This window comes from Merops nubicus, unplaced genomic scaffold, assembly GCF_000691845.1.
Source record: "Merops nubicus isolate BGI_N331 unplaced genomic scaffold, ASM69184v1 scaffold853, whole genome shotgun sequence".
Classification (NCBI taxonomy): domain Eukaryota; kingdom Metazoa; phylum Chordata; class Aves; order Coraciiformes; family Meropidae; genus Merops; species Merops nubicus.
Genome location: NW_008597992.1, coordinates 24,534 through 38,830, shown reverse-complemented (window position 1 = coordinate 38,830; position 14,297 = coordinate 24,534). Strand labels below are relative to the sequence as shown.

General features: G+C 41.4%; 1 protein-coding gene across 1 annotated transcript in view; it reads right to left on the bottom strand.

Annotated features, from left to right (window-relative positions):
* SLC45A4 (solute carrier family 45, member 4) overlaps positions 1-14,297 on the bottom strand; it is a 32,755-nt gene that overhangs the window by 16,941 nt on the left and 1,517 nt on the right. The window lies entirely within an intron of this gene.

Here is a 14,297-nt window from a genome sequence, read left to right as displayed (position 1 = left end):
TTTCCTGCTGCAGGAGAGCAGGAACCAGAAGCAGCACATACAACACACACCCTGCTCAGGGAAAGACCAAAGAACCAATTGCTGTTGTAAAATTTTTTATTCCAGTAAAAATGCTTAGCAATTCTCAGAGGTTGTGCAGAAAGATAACCTTACTGGAAGTACAGCCCTTGTTCTTGCCAATGTCCATTCAGTCCAACAAAAAGTGGCAGGTTTAATTAAACCAGAAGATGAACCTTTTATAGAAAGACCACGGAGAGTGCCAAACAAGCTTTCTCCACGCTGCACCAGGTCATTAAGCTCCAGAGAGGGCACAGAAAAGCAACACTGCCAAGAGCTCCTATTGACTGATGAAACTGGTTCACTGGAGCTTTCTAGATTATCTGTGCCATCCACTTTGGCTCTTGGGAAACTTGTTTTTAACTTCTCTTCCTCCCTCACTTCTTAACCAATATTTAGAAATACATCACTTTGACACTAACACAGAATTTGCATCACAGTGCTTAACAAGCTGAAATTGAGCACAGATTAAATCTGATGCAACTTCCAGTGTGCTAAATCAGCAGTAAAAGGAAAATTTCTTTTTAACCTCCACCGAGAAACAGTTACAGGGAGGTAACAAAGGTGTTTACATGAAATAAAAAGCTAAGAACGTTAGTCATGGTCCCAGAAAAATGAAGGTTGCATTGAATTGTTAAAAAATATATATCTCTCAGTCTAACCACTCAAGGCTAACTTCACAACGTCCGTGCATTTACCCCCAGGCTGCAAACGCTGTCTCCTGTTGCTGGCCAGTGAAGCAAGCTGCAGATACAGAGGGATTTAAAGGTCACACACGACGACACCACCATCTATTTCCTATCACTCACAAACATCTAAACACATGCCGAGGCGCAGAGGAACGCAGCCATCGATACATTGTTTTGCCACACTCCTCCTCCCCCTGCCTTTTCGGGACGCAATGAGGCTGCCCCTGCTGTACGTGCTGCCCGGCTCCCAGCCCCTGGCCTTACGTAAGGCTGCAGCACTTCCCTGCCCCGGCTCCCCGCCAGCTCAGGCAGCAGCTCCAGTGACGTGTGTCCCCCGGAGGTATGCAGCATCCCACTTTATCCCAAGCTCAATAGGGCTTTTCGTCACCGCTTCTACAATATTGGCAGTTTTATAAACAAAGGCATTTTGGTTCAAATGCGCTTTAAAATCCTCAAGCTCAAGAGACTCTTACATGTACAGTAGAAATCTTCCAGCGCCAACTCTCAAGCCCATTCTCTTAATCAACAGTGCAACAGTGGAGCTTTTGTTGCTGGGATTAAACATTAATCCCCCAGAATATGACCATCTACTTACATAGCTGAACCAAATCCTAACCAAAAACTGGCATTAACACCTACATTTCCCTCCCAAGTTGAGCCAAACCTGAACTGTTAACTCTGAAATCTGCGTTCAGCCTGGATTGAACTGACACCTTAGCAGCCCCTAAAATACCTGGTTAACAAGCACCTTTGTCCTGCTTGAGTTTCCAGTGAAAATCCTACAGCTGGGAGGGGGATGCCCAGCAGCACCACACGGCAGCAGTAGGTGAACCCTGAGCCCTCAGTTTGGTTTTCTGGTCCCATGCTGCTCTGTGGTGCAAGGATTTTGTGTCTAAGGGAAGCTCTGATGACCTTATTGCACTGCTCTAACCAGACCTGGAGGAGAGGCAGAAGCATGACCCGAGCAAGGGCAAGATGAAAAGCGTGGCTAGGACATTCCAAATTTTATGAGACTTGCCAAAGGTTAAGGCTTAAAATATCATTCTAGCAAGCACTGGGCTAGAAGGGATCACCTGGATTCTAAACTCCCACTCACTGCAGCAGAAGTTTACTCCTGGTGTGTCTGTGCTACCCCACCAACCCCCAAGCCCTAGGAGACAATGAAGGATCTGGTTCACAGTGCCAAAAAAATGACTGGCATATATATCCATCCCAGCATGGCACCTGGTCAGTGGATCCAGGGACAGAACTTGAAACAGGAAGGCACACAGACACGAAGGTAGCCAAAAAAGTGATTTTTTTTGTCAAGCAGGCAGCCAGGGAGAGTAGGGTCAGCACAACAGTCATGCCCTTGAATTGCAAGCAGCAAAGAAAACAGCTCATTTCCAGCCTCAAGCTGCATGTGTTAGAAAACACAGTAAGTGTACAGCAAAGTAAAATGCACAGAGCTTGTCTTTGCACACTTGTAAAAATCATCCTATTATTCCTCAATTTTTAGGTGTGAATTTTTGAAAGCCATGTGAAAACAGTGACCAAAGGAGGTGTTTTTTGGCCTGTGTATGCCTGCAGATACCACCTGAGAAACCTCCATCTTTCTAGGGATTACTGAGCAGACAGCTGATCTTTAAATTTCAGCTGGGATCACATTTGCATCGTCCTTTTAAGGGTCAGTAAATGGTGCAGGCAGCTCGTTCTATAATTACCCTAGCTGACCTAAGGCAAAAAAAATATGAGCTAATAAACATTATAGGTACCCCTCATATAAACTTCAAACTCTAAAAGTAATTTTTTTCCAGCTAGAAATGCCTGAATTAGAGGGTAAAAAAGCTGAACTGATCCTGTCTGCACTCCTTAGGCCATTCATGGCATGCAGCCTCAAAGTGCTTTACACCCTGTTTCAACACTCAGAGCCTCCCACCAAGTCACTGTTCCCACAACAGGGTTACAGAAAGTGTATTGTTAATTGTTACTACACTGCAAAATCCACCTTCTGGCCTTTCTGAAGTCCTCAGGACTGCAGGTTTGTTTATGATAGGAAGAGCCAATCTGCCTGGGGTCATTTTTGTCACGACTGCTACTGGAAAGCCCTAGCAGCTATAAGTCAGCTAAGAACAGTAACACTGCAGTCACTTCTAAATTATTTGCTATTTTAAAAGTGCTGCTGAACTATACATAAATAAGTACATTGCCTCTTCTAACTCATTATTCATTGTACACTTAAACCAGAGGAATTTTGAAAATAACCCATACTAAGCTCCTAAAGGGAAACTGCATACCTCTAAGCAGTTGCCTTTATTGAGGTTAATTCCTCATGTGGCTATATCAAGGGAAACATAAATCCTATTAGTGCTTTTCCGATTTGCTTCAACAAATGAACTGCAGGCTGTAGTTTGCAGCCATGGGTTTCCATGTAGACCACTGCTCCAGGAAAAACAGGGCAGTCCACCACTTGTTTTAACAGTCTCGAGACACAAATGCTGGTAGCAAGAGTATTAGACTGAGAATTTTCATTTAAATTCACTGAGGGTTGTCCTGCTCCCCTCCCTGCCCCTCACGTGGTCTTCCTCTAGAGCTATTCACACCCCAACTGCTTGCCTTATGGGGAAAGCATTATAGAAAATAATGCTCTGAGATGAAATTATGGAGGCTGATTAAAAAGACAGTGTTGGTGTTTATGCAGCCTGCCTCAAACTTTCCTACACGCCTTCTTCTATAAACTTGTGTGTTTTGGCTTCAGCATTCACTTACACGAAACACGTTCCACACGCGGCCCGCAGAGATTTAAAAGCAGAGCTGCTTTCACATTGAAGTCTTCTGAACTCTGGCTATACAAAAATCTTGATCTTGGTATTTTGAGCTTGCAGGATCATAGTATGAAGTTGCACACATGGGAAATGTTGGTAACTAGAGCAGAGCTTAACCCCCAAATCCCAGGCAACACTCCAAACAACACATCCAGCGCGTCCCGGAGGAGCGGCTCCCCCACCCTCACCGAGCTGTTTAAAAATTACACCACTTGTGTTTCTACATGAAGGGAAAGGAGAGCCACGGAGTCATTTGGTACCAAATAACTGGAACAGATAGCTTGAAATAAAATGTAATCACACAAGATGAAAAAGACTTCGTGCCGCAGAGGTTTTTATCCTGGCGTGTGTTAGGTTTCACAGTCAGTAGGACTGTGCATGGAAGGATAATTTACCAATAAAATCTGAAGCTGAACAAGCAGAGCACATCAGCAAGTAGGACAGCAAGCATTTCCAAACGTGCAAATAATGAGAATTAGGCCTTAATGTGGACAAAGCAGAACAGAACTTTTCCAAACAACCAGACAAGTATTTTTATCATATTGTGAAACTGTTTTACTTTACATCACTTTGTTTATTTTCTTATCATTTGAAGTTCTAAAAGAATGGAATGAGTTATAGGGGTAGTCAGCAAAGCAGCATTATTCAGTCATCAACAGAGGAAACAAAAATAATTTTCAAGACTGAATTTGGCAGTTCTTCATATCTGACTGAGAGAAATTCTACCAATCTCCTCCCCTGAAGATTACAGCTTAAGAACACTTGAAAACATTTTTAAACACATTTGCCACATCAGTGGGGTAAGAATCCATTCTGCAGACAAAAAGCCTTCCCCTTCATTTATCTCCATAACTTCCCAAACACACTGACTGCCATCCAAACCCATGGAGCCCCTGCACAACACTTATGACCTATGGCTTTGACCACCTCAGAGAAGTGAGCACTTGTTAAGATGACTCCTTAATTAAATTATGGAGAAAGAGCCACCCTCAGCTTTTTAACTGATTATATCTTACATTCTCATTCAGTCCCCGAACATCCTGAAAGCTCCCCCACATGCTTCTTCAGCTTTTCCATCCTTACACAACATGTTTGTCTCTGGAGGGACCCAGGAAATCCCTAGGGAAGGGGTGTCCTTGCCACAGGTTGCTAGCGATGAACTCCAAGACCAGTGCAGCTTTGGAAACTGTTTCTTGCACACTGCTATTTGTTGAACCAAAAAGGAAGGAAAACATTTACAACTCAATTTGCATTTCAGACATGACAAAGTTTCCTTCTGCTCTCATTTAAAGTCAGTAAGCAACAGTCAATTCATGTTGCAAAAGCATTAACAGGAGTAAGGGAAAAAAACACCCAAATCCTTTGAATAAGCAGTTTCTCTACAAAGGTAGATACAGTGCAGAACTACCACAGAGGTGATAAACTATCTAGCAACCAGAAACCTATTTTTGTAAATTTTTACAGTGTAATGACTCAAGGGGAGAAAGGAGGAGCAGAGCACAGTGCATCTGTTCTTCATTTCTGTTGTAGCTTGGAGCAGAATACCAGATCAGATGTTTCCGAGGCTGCAGTGGCATCCCAGCGCTACAGAAATTGTTTAATTTGCATCTGGGCATGATAAACAATCATTTTTAAGTCACCTGATGTAGCCCATGTAAGACAGCAGGTATGCCTGTAATGACTCGTCCTTGCCAGCAACGCCTGGCTTGGCAACACGCTGTGTTTGACTTTCCAAATCAGGCAAGGAAAACACAGTGACTGCTGCAGCCGTACCCACCGCAGCTCATCTGTCCCCGTAAACAGCTATTTATCTCAGTACCTGAGGCACCTCCTTGGGTTTAGATCCATGAAGATTTCTCAAAGTTTAATACTAATTTTAGAAAATGTAATTTAGCATTAATTTTCCTGCCACCTATGTGAACTCTGGCGGCTGACCTTGATCTCCATTCTCCAAAAAAACCGCTTTCATTTCCAGAAGTGTCCAGACTCAACATTTGGAAGAGGTATTAAAACACCTCCAGATCAAGAGTTCCTTTAAAGCCAGAAGGATATTTTTGGAATTTGCAGATTATCCTGGGGGATCTCAATTCTGATAGATGAATTACTGAAAGACCATTGTTTACAGAGCAGCACAACTCATAAAAGGTGGAAATTTGTGTTTTTAAACCATCCAGCTTGGGTTATCACTTAAGCCAGAAAGAGCAAAAATCAGGATCCAGAGGAGAGAAATTCAAGGTTCCTATGATCTGAGCAGAAGCTATACAAAATTTATCAGCATATTAAAACAGATTGCACTGCCTCATGGTGGGACAGGTGCCAAAGACAAAACTGATCCCAAGGGCAGAAGCAGGGCACAGCAGGGACTGGTCCTTTCTGTTCCATGTTCTCCACATCAGCACTTCCCTGGGGAAAGGCAGTCTTGCTCTGGAGGTGTTAAGGCTTCTTGAGCTGTGGGTGGAACCTGTTCCTGAAGACTGCCTGTCACAGTGACATCTCTGTTTTGACACTACTTATGGCTGCAGTTCTGCCTTCCAGATAACTCAGTCTCCATTTGCAGAAAGTTTGCTTCACTAAAGCACCTTTTACTCAGTGATGTGGAGGTAGGTGAAGTTGTGATTGCAGCACTCAACTGTTCTACCTCTGAAGTTCAAGCTCCTCTGCCTTTTCTCCAAAGTCTCCCACCAGCTGCTATGCAAAACGTTGGTGGGGTCACATGCAGGAGTGTCAGAGCAGTTCCAGCTGCTACACAAGACATCAGCTCTGTCCTCACATGGAGCACTCCTCCCAGCCTGCAGAGATGGCAGCTAACTGCAGCAGAGCACTAATGCAGCAGCCACCACTCCCCATCCATAACAGGAAATTTAAGACTCAAATCCTTCTGTTTACCCAGTCCCAAGAAGGTATTTGCATCCAAATCTTTACTTTTCAGAATGCCAAGTGGACAGGGACCATTGCAAGGTTGAAACAACTCAAAGAACCTACATTACAAAGGGATTCAACAGAAACAGGGCCAGCTAAGACAGATGCTACAGTGACAGTACAGTTACCTAGAAAACCTGTTTTCATCAACTTCTATGCTGTTTTACAAAGTGGAACAGTTTCCCATGACAGTGACTGCAAGGGGGAAGCCTGGTTTCCCCAGGAAGATGGGGAATGTGGATTACATACTCTTGCCCAAATGAGGGGTGACAACAAAGAAAGGACTTGCATCTTTTCTCAGTTTCAAAGCACAGGTGGAATCAGCTACCAGGTCTCAAGTACTTAGCAAGTGCTGCCAGCACTCATCAGCCACAGCCCCCAGCTAAAAGTCTTTCCCTCTCCTTGCTACCTGCTTATCCTATTTTTCTTTGCAGAGTTTAGGCTTTTGGGTCATTCTGACTGTGGGCAAGTTATACTGGCTTGTCTGATGAAAGCCTTTTAAATCCAATTTATTTCTGTAGAAAACCAGGTCATATCCAGGTTACACGCTCTGCATCTACCACACTACAAAATAAAAATCCACCACAAGACTCTCACTGAAGGTCACCAAATGTTAATGCAGTATATTGCTGGGTTTATCTATTTATGGAAATATCTGCATCTGTGCTGCTTTTTACTCACTGTTACTCAAGACTCCAGAGAGGAATGTGTTTATGTAGTGATATGAGCTATTGGGCATTTAACCAAACCAATGTAAATAAAATCTATGTCCTGGTTTTTCACCATTTAGTTAAATGGACTTGTATTAAATTTTATCAAACTCAATCAGCAGCTCAAAACTTCTCCAATATTTTCTTGCAAAATACCCTGCAGGATGTGTATCTGAAACCTTGTCAACTGTTGTTTGGTTAAAAGAGGATGATTAGAGTTCAGAGGGTACATCACAACAGAAACACTGTTGCAACAAGCACACAGGAGACCAGGAGAATAGAGTTTAAGAGGCTGCTGTTTTGACAATCCTCTTGAAGCATGCTTTATTAATGCATTACGTGATTTGGCAACAGCCTGTTGACATCCATTTCAAAAGCAGCCTTAATTTTATTTCCTTGAAAAGTAAGACTCCTGTTCATTAAGTAGTTCTCAGCCATTCCCTTCTTATAACCTGTTTCACAATCCACGTTCAAGAGAAAATCATTGATTCAAGTCTTGGTGTTGCAAGTTTCAAAAGCTGGGTGCCCAAATCTCAGTTCTGCATCTGCAAGTCTCTGCCACCAGAACCCCATCCAAAGAGCTGAAAGGTTTCTTTTTGCAGTGAAGAACAGGCAATAGCCTGCTGGAAAATTGCCCTGGTGGCAATTACTTCATAACAAAGAGCATGGAAGCATGATTGTGTTTCATCTGTTATCACTGTTCCAAAGTTACCTCTTGGTCAGAGTGGAGGGTCAAACTTAAAATCCAAACAGAAAACAAACTGAGATGGCTGCTGTGCACTCACACACATTCACAGGCTCACCTGACATCTTGCTCTCCTAGATCCTGCATTCCGAGTCCTGTACTCACCTCTTCTGCTCCAGAGCTGCCCTTGAAAGCAGAATGCAGCCTATACCCTTGCCTTAGCTACAGCAACAAGGTGGGGCTGAGGTGAGAGGGAAGCAGTGCAAGACAATTCAGTGACCTCATGTTAAAAGAGAAGTAAAAATAGGCAACAGACTGAAAGAAAATTTAAAAGCCGTAATTGATATGCAAATTAAAAAATACCTGCTTATAATTTATTAAAGTCCCATAACTAGTTAATGCTGCCACAGGCCAACAGTAGTCATGTGGCCTTACTCCTGCTGCTTTCCTAGATCTCCTTGGGGTGGTGGAGAAAAAGGTATTTGTGAGAGAAGGGGGACACATCAAAGTACTCCTAAGTCATTCCAAAACGTTCATTCTCTTAAACCTTGGCTACTGAAGATAAAAAGGAGGCAGCATGCTAGACAGGAAAGATTTTCTAGTAGAAAGTAGCCTCTACATATGGGTAGAGATGTCCACGTCCTCCTTAGGGAGGGATTATTTTTGGAGGCCTCAAGCTCCTTCCACAAACCACAGACTAAAATGTCTATTGCTGCAGGAGAAGAAAGATTTGGAGAACAGATACAAAATTAAAAACTGCTTTTAAACACCCATCCCTATATAAGAGCTGACACTCTGCATTTTTATGTGGCTTGCTTTGTCTTGCAGTGTACCTTATTGGTTCTTAGTTCCCAGACCCGTCCGTGTTTCTGGCGAGTCGCATCTGGTCACTCACTAAACTCAGACCACACAAGCTCTCCAAACTCAGGGAGCTTGGACCTAGATGATCTTTAAAGGTCCCTTCCAACACAAACCATTTTATGACTCAAGTATTCTCCCACAATTTTTACTGCAAACATTCTTTATACTAGGAAAAAGAGTATTAATGTTCTCACAGTACATGAAAGATCAAGGGCTTTTAAAGATCTGGAATGGGAGAAAACAGCACCAGAGCAAGCATGAGACTTATTTTAGAAGCAGCTTCTTTGGCAGACCTTATTCAGCCAAAAAAAGGGGAACAAAAAAAAAAGTCACCTACTGCTAAGTAATAGGAAGCACATTTCATGCTATGGGAGAAGCCTCTGAATTTCTTCACACTCAACTTCCCTTTCCTAGTGAGGCTATTTGTCCAAAGCCACACTGTCTCTACAATCCTGATGCCAGCACAAATCCTCATGTTACCCCAGGTGAAAATCTGCCATGTGTTATCAGTTGTGCCTCTAAAATCCAGATTCAGTGTTAAAGAGAAAGAGAACATTACTATAAAAAAAGCTCTGTAAGTAACAGCTATTGCACAACTGCCAGGCTGTGGCACTTCCCTTGATATGAAAATAAAGCCTGTGTTCCTACTGCCCCGGGATTAAAAAAATCTTAATAGCTGCATAGCACCTTTCCTTTAAAGGTGCCTTGAACATACCCTTAAACCTCCCACTAAGGATTACACATGTTCAAAACCTGTGCTGCTGTTGATTAGAAGTCAAAAGCTATTTTATGTAGACGAGTGATACATGATATGATAGTCAGCTTTACTGACTTGCCTGTTGGTTAAAGTAGTGCAGTAAAATTAGTCTTACACAACCCCTTAGTGGGCCTAAAATTAGCCAATAAGTAAAAAATGATGGGTGGGGAGGTTTTATAGTGCAATTAACATGTGCCTCAGGCACAATATTTGCTGTTTTATACATTCCACTGCCTGAGATCTGAATGCAAACTTCACATGATCTTAAAGACTAACTTCAAAGCTAACAAGGCTGAAAAATGTATTTAATTAAGTGTTTATTATTTTTAAGTTTTCTGGATCCACTGTAAATTCTTCTCCTTAGGTTAGCTGTGTTACAGTCCCCTCTTGGGACAGGTCAGCTCTCTAGCCATGATTTCTTCCAAGGAAGAATTCAGACCCTGCAATTCACTCTCAGCATCAAATGCTGCTACCCCTGGGAGGCCAAATGCAGTTGGATCGTGCAGGAATTTAACTTGGAGAGTCAAAGTGCAGGTTACAGTAATTCAAGCAGTTTCCTCCTGGTAAGACACAGCTTAATTGTAAGATGCAGCTTTGTAGAAAGACAGTTCTAAATACCTACAACCTTAACATAAATGTAATCTCTGGCAGAGGAATAAACCTAACTGCTTGAGCTGGAATAGTCAATGCTGCTTCATGTCGAAGAGCTTCCTCCATCTGTGAGTTTTTCCAGCCAGTCAGCCTTTTTTCACTTCAATTATAGACAGCCTCCAAAAGCTCATCCAATCCCTTTGTTCCCTTCTCCCCACCAGGTCTTTAAGGTTTTTAGATTTTCTTTGATCTCAGGCTTACCCTTAGGAAGGCTATCCCTTCCACGCTGAATTGAGTAAGCAACTGATACTTTAATTCCTTTGAAGAAACATCCCTAAAAGCTAACTTAACTCAACATTTCATGCTTGGTTTCTAAATCCATCTTCATAATCTGTCCTTTACCTACGTCCATTGACAGATATCAACACCAAATTTCAATGGAAATATTCACTACTTCCTACTGAAAGTTCACTCTAATTTTAAATCTCTTCAGCGTAATGACTTCTCAGCTACCACTTGGAGATTTCTCAGAATCAGCTTTCCAAATTAGTGCATAACACTTTTTCCACGCTGGCAATTTCACATGAACTAGTTTTTTGAGACCCATTTAAGCATGGCCTGGTATGCTTTAGGCTGGAAGAATTTGATAATTTTCATTTCCTGAGATACTATGTCTAAATGCTTTAACTGAGAAATGACAGCCCAAACCCCTGAACAGCATTTCTACATGTGTAACACAGAAAACAAGTCTCATGCCTTGCATGAGACATGAATGACTCCAGTATTTTACTGTTTTGAAAGCATATGAGAGAGACTTTATTTTCCAAACAAAACTAACCTACAGTATCCTCCTCTGCTTAGCTCAGCCCTTCTTAAAGTCTATTAACTAGCATTGAAATACAGTTTGCAGAAGTGCCACTCCTTAGTACTGCCTAAAAAGAACACCATGCTCAGGGTTAAGCTTCAAATGACCAACTTCAATATTTAATGCTATACTAGCTAATGTTTACTACAATAGCCCATTAACTCTCACAGCAAAACAGTGTGATGCCATCACAGATAGGCACTCAGATACAAAATGCACAAAAATCAAGGCTGCTCCTGTACTCTACCAGAGAAACATGCCTAAATTTAAGAGGCACTAGAGGTAAGCAGCACATGTAAACTGTTCATGTCTTTCCTTGTGAATTGTTAGTGGGTTTCCTTATGTGAATGCACACAGCTCCCTTTTGAAAGCACTGGTGTAATAGATTTAATTTATTCAGGGGAATGAGGAACAGTTCTGGTGCTGACAGTCAATTCCGTGCCCATTAACTATTCATAAAACACTCAATAGCATTGGGAGGAGCCTTTGTAGCAACAGGAAAGGCTTGGAAAAGCTTTTATCATATTAGACAAAATGTGAACCCTCATGTTTACAGCTACCACTACTCATTAGTCAGACAGCACGTTTTTCATGCTGAAAGCAGCAGCCACCCCAAGTCACAGAACACAGATTTTTATTCATTTTTTCTTCTTTAGGCACACGGATCCCACCTTTCAGAAGAACTGAAACGGTTTTAACTGGTTGCATTACAACCCAGATGGGTCTTGAATTATAACTGAAATAATCTAAAGTGACCAAATTATGCTATTCATTAATGACTTAAAGTATTGGTAACAGAAATCATGTATTGTGATTTCATTGAACAGGTTTCTTCAAAAAAAAAATAGGTGTCTCCAAGTTACATCATACCACTCAGTTTCTCCTCATTTTTATTTGCTGAAAATCCCTCTCAAGAAATTTAAAATGTATCCAAATTTTCCCTGAACTCTTATGAACTGGAAGTAGTTTTAGAGGTTTAATCCTTAGAAGCCAAGTTTAACTGTGGAAGAAGATATATTGGCATTTATAAACAATGGCAGGGATTTTAATTCCCTCTCACAGAAGAGAAGCAGCACTAAATACCAGATGTTTCAGAGGACAAAAGCATCATCCTGCTCCTATGGAGCCTGTAATACATGAGGGGAAGCAAACATTAGTGTTAATACACAGACACTCAAGAGTAACATGAAAACACTCCAGTTCTCAAACACCTTGGGCTGATGAACAAGTAAAACTAGAGTGCTGAAAGCACTGGCAGTTTATTTCTAGTAAAGTTCTAATGCTACCTGGGAGGATCTGCTGCTTGAACAGGTCTCTAAAACTAGGTTAATGAAGATTTCTAGAGATCAAAACTTGTGGAAGTGCCAACCAGTGAAATTTCATCTGAAGTCAGCCTGCCACTTCTCATATTTCTATATTTTTATATCCTCTGAATCCTTCTGAACAAATTAGCTGCTTCATTTTGAATTCTTAAGCTGTAGATAGTAAGAAATCAAAGAGCAAGTTAGAATAAAAAAACCCCCATGTATTATATATCTGGCTTGTTCTTTCTTGTTGCTAAGCTACTAAAACCCAGTTATGACTACAAGGCTGTTAGAGATTTGTAGCTACATTTCTGACAAGGCAACATAACAATCTAAGCATAGACTGCGATTTGAGTCACAAATCAGAGCTCATATTGGTAGGGTACAGCAACATGTATTTCTAGACCTTTCCAATTCATAATACCCATTGATCCATGCAGCTTTCACTGCTGCCTTTAGCTTTGTTAAAAGTGCAAAACTTCAGGAAATTTAAACAAACTGAGAATCCAGCCACTGCTGAATTGGCAAGGGACTACCCAAAGGACTATCACCTTCAGCTGCTGAAATCTCATGGCTTACAGAACAAGCAGGACCAGTTGTTCATCTGCCAGGCTGAAGCTACACCTCCAATCCAGGGTACAGAAAGAGTTAGGAAAATCAAATACCTGCAAGCAGAGAGTGTGTAACATCATACTAATGTGCCTAAACTTTTCATGTGTGACCAAAGTTTCCCCTGAGATGCAGAACACAGGAACACACCATAAAGCTTATTTAACATACATCTGTAAGGAAGAGTATTTTATACCCAAAAGGCTTCTGGCTCTTCAATTTATTATAAGCAAAGTTAGTGGGCTGAGTCACTACATGTCCCCAGGTGCCAATTCTAAAAAAATAATTTCTCAAGTTAATTTAATCACAGAAAAAAAACAATGTTTTTACCAAAAGAAGCAAAGGGAATATTACAGCAGTTCAACAGCTATATGCAACCCCCTCCAGTGAGGAATAAATATAGCTCATGTTGAGGCAGACAGATGTTGAGGTTGATAAAGGTAAACAGAACCATGTAAGAGGTAATTACCAAACAGGCTAGATAAGTCACCCGTGAATAACTTAACCCTTCAATGAATCCAGCATTGTTTATTCCCCTGCTGAGGGAACAGGAGCCAGAGGATGAAAGATTTCAATTAGTTCCCAGAGCACTACCATTTGTAACCAGCTACCTTTATTTCTTATCTCTGTGGCATGGAACATCATTCCATCCCTCCCCACAGCCTTCTGCATCACTTTGTTGATTTGCCAGCTTCTCTCAAAGTGAGAGCTCTTCCCTTCCCCCAAATCCCAATGTTATTTTGATCACTGGGGTTAGGGAAGGAAGGGAAGAGATATTAATTATCTGGAGGAAACAGATCTGCTGGAAGAGCTCACAGAAGAAAAACTAGTAGACTGGTCAGTAATTAAGGAGATGGTTTAATTATACTGTCTGACCTTAGATGAAGTCAGCTTAACCAGCTATATATTTTAAACATCCAAGCATCAGCAGAAAGAAGAAAGCAAAAGGAAAACTACAGGTCACTTACAGAACTGGAGCTCTTCTCCATGCAGACGAGGATGCAAGTTTTTTTTTGCATTCACAGTAGACAGTAATTGAACAAACACTACTAATATAAATTACTAAAGTCTCTAAATCTCAACTTACCCAAAAGGCAAAACCTCAGAACAAGTTATGGACACAAACATTCCTAGATGAAGTTGCATCTGTTTTATTCAGTAAGACAGGTTAAACCAGAAAGCTCCTATTTGGGGAACACCTATAATCCATTTTAACTAAGACACTAATAGATCCAAAAATGGTGTTTGATGAGTTCTGAAAATGAAAATTGTCAGGAAAACTTGAAGGTGTCATGAGAGATGATGAGTTATGCCAACTGCACTGATCATTGACCCCTCTATTGATTCAAAATGAACTGACCAGTAACTCCATTTGAAAACATGTTTTTAACTGCAAGAAAACTGCATGAAAGAATTTGTACACTGCATGTTCAAAGTCAACCTCAT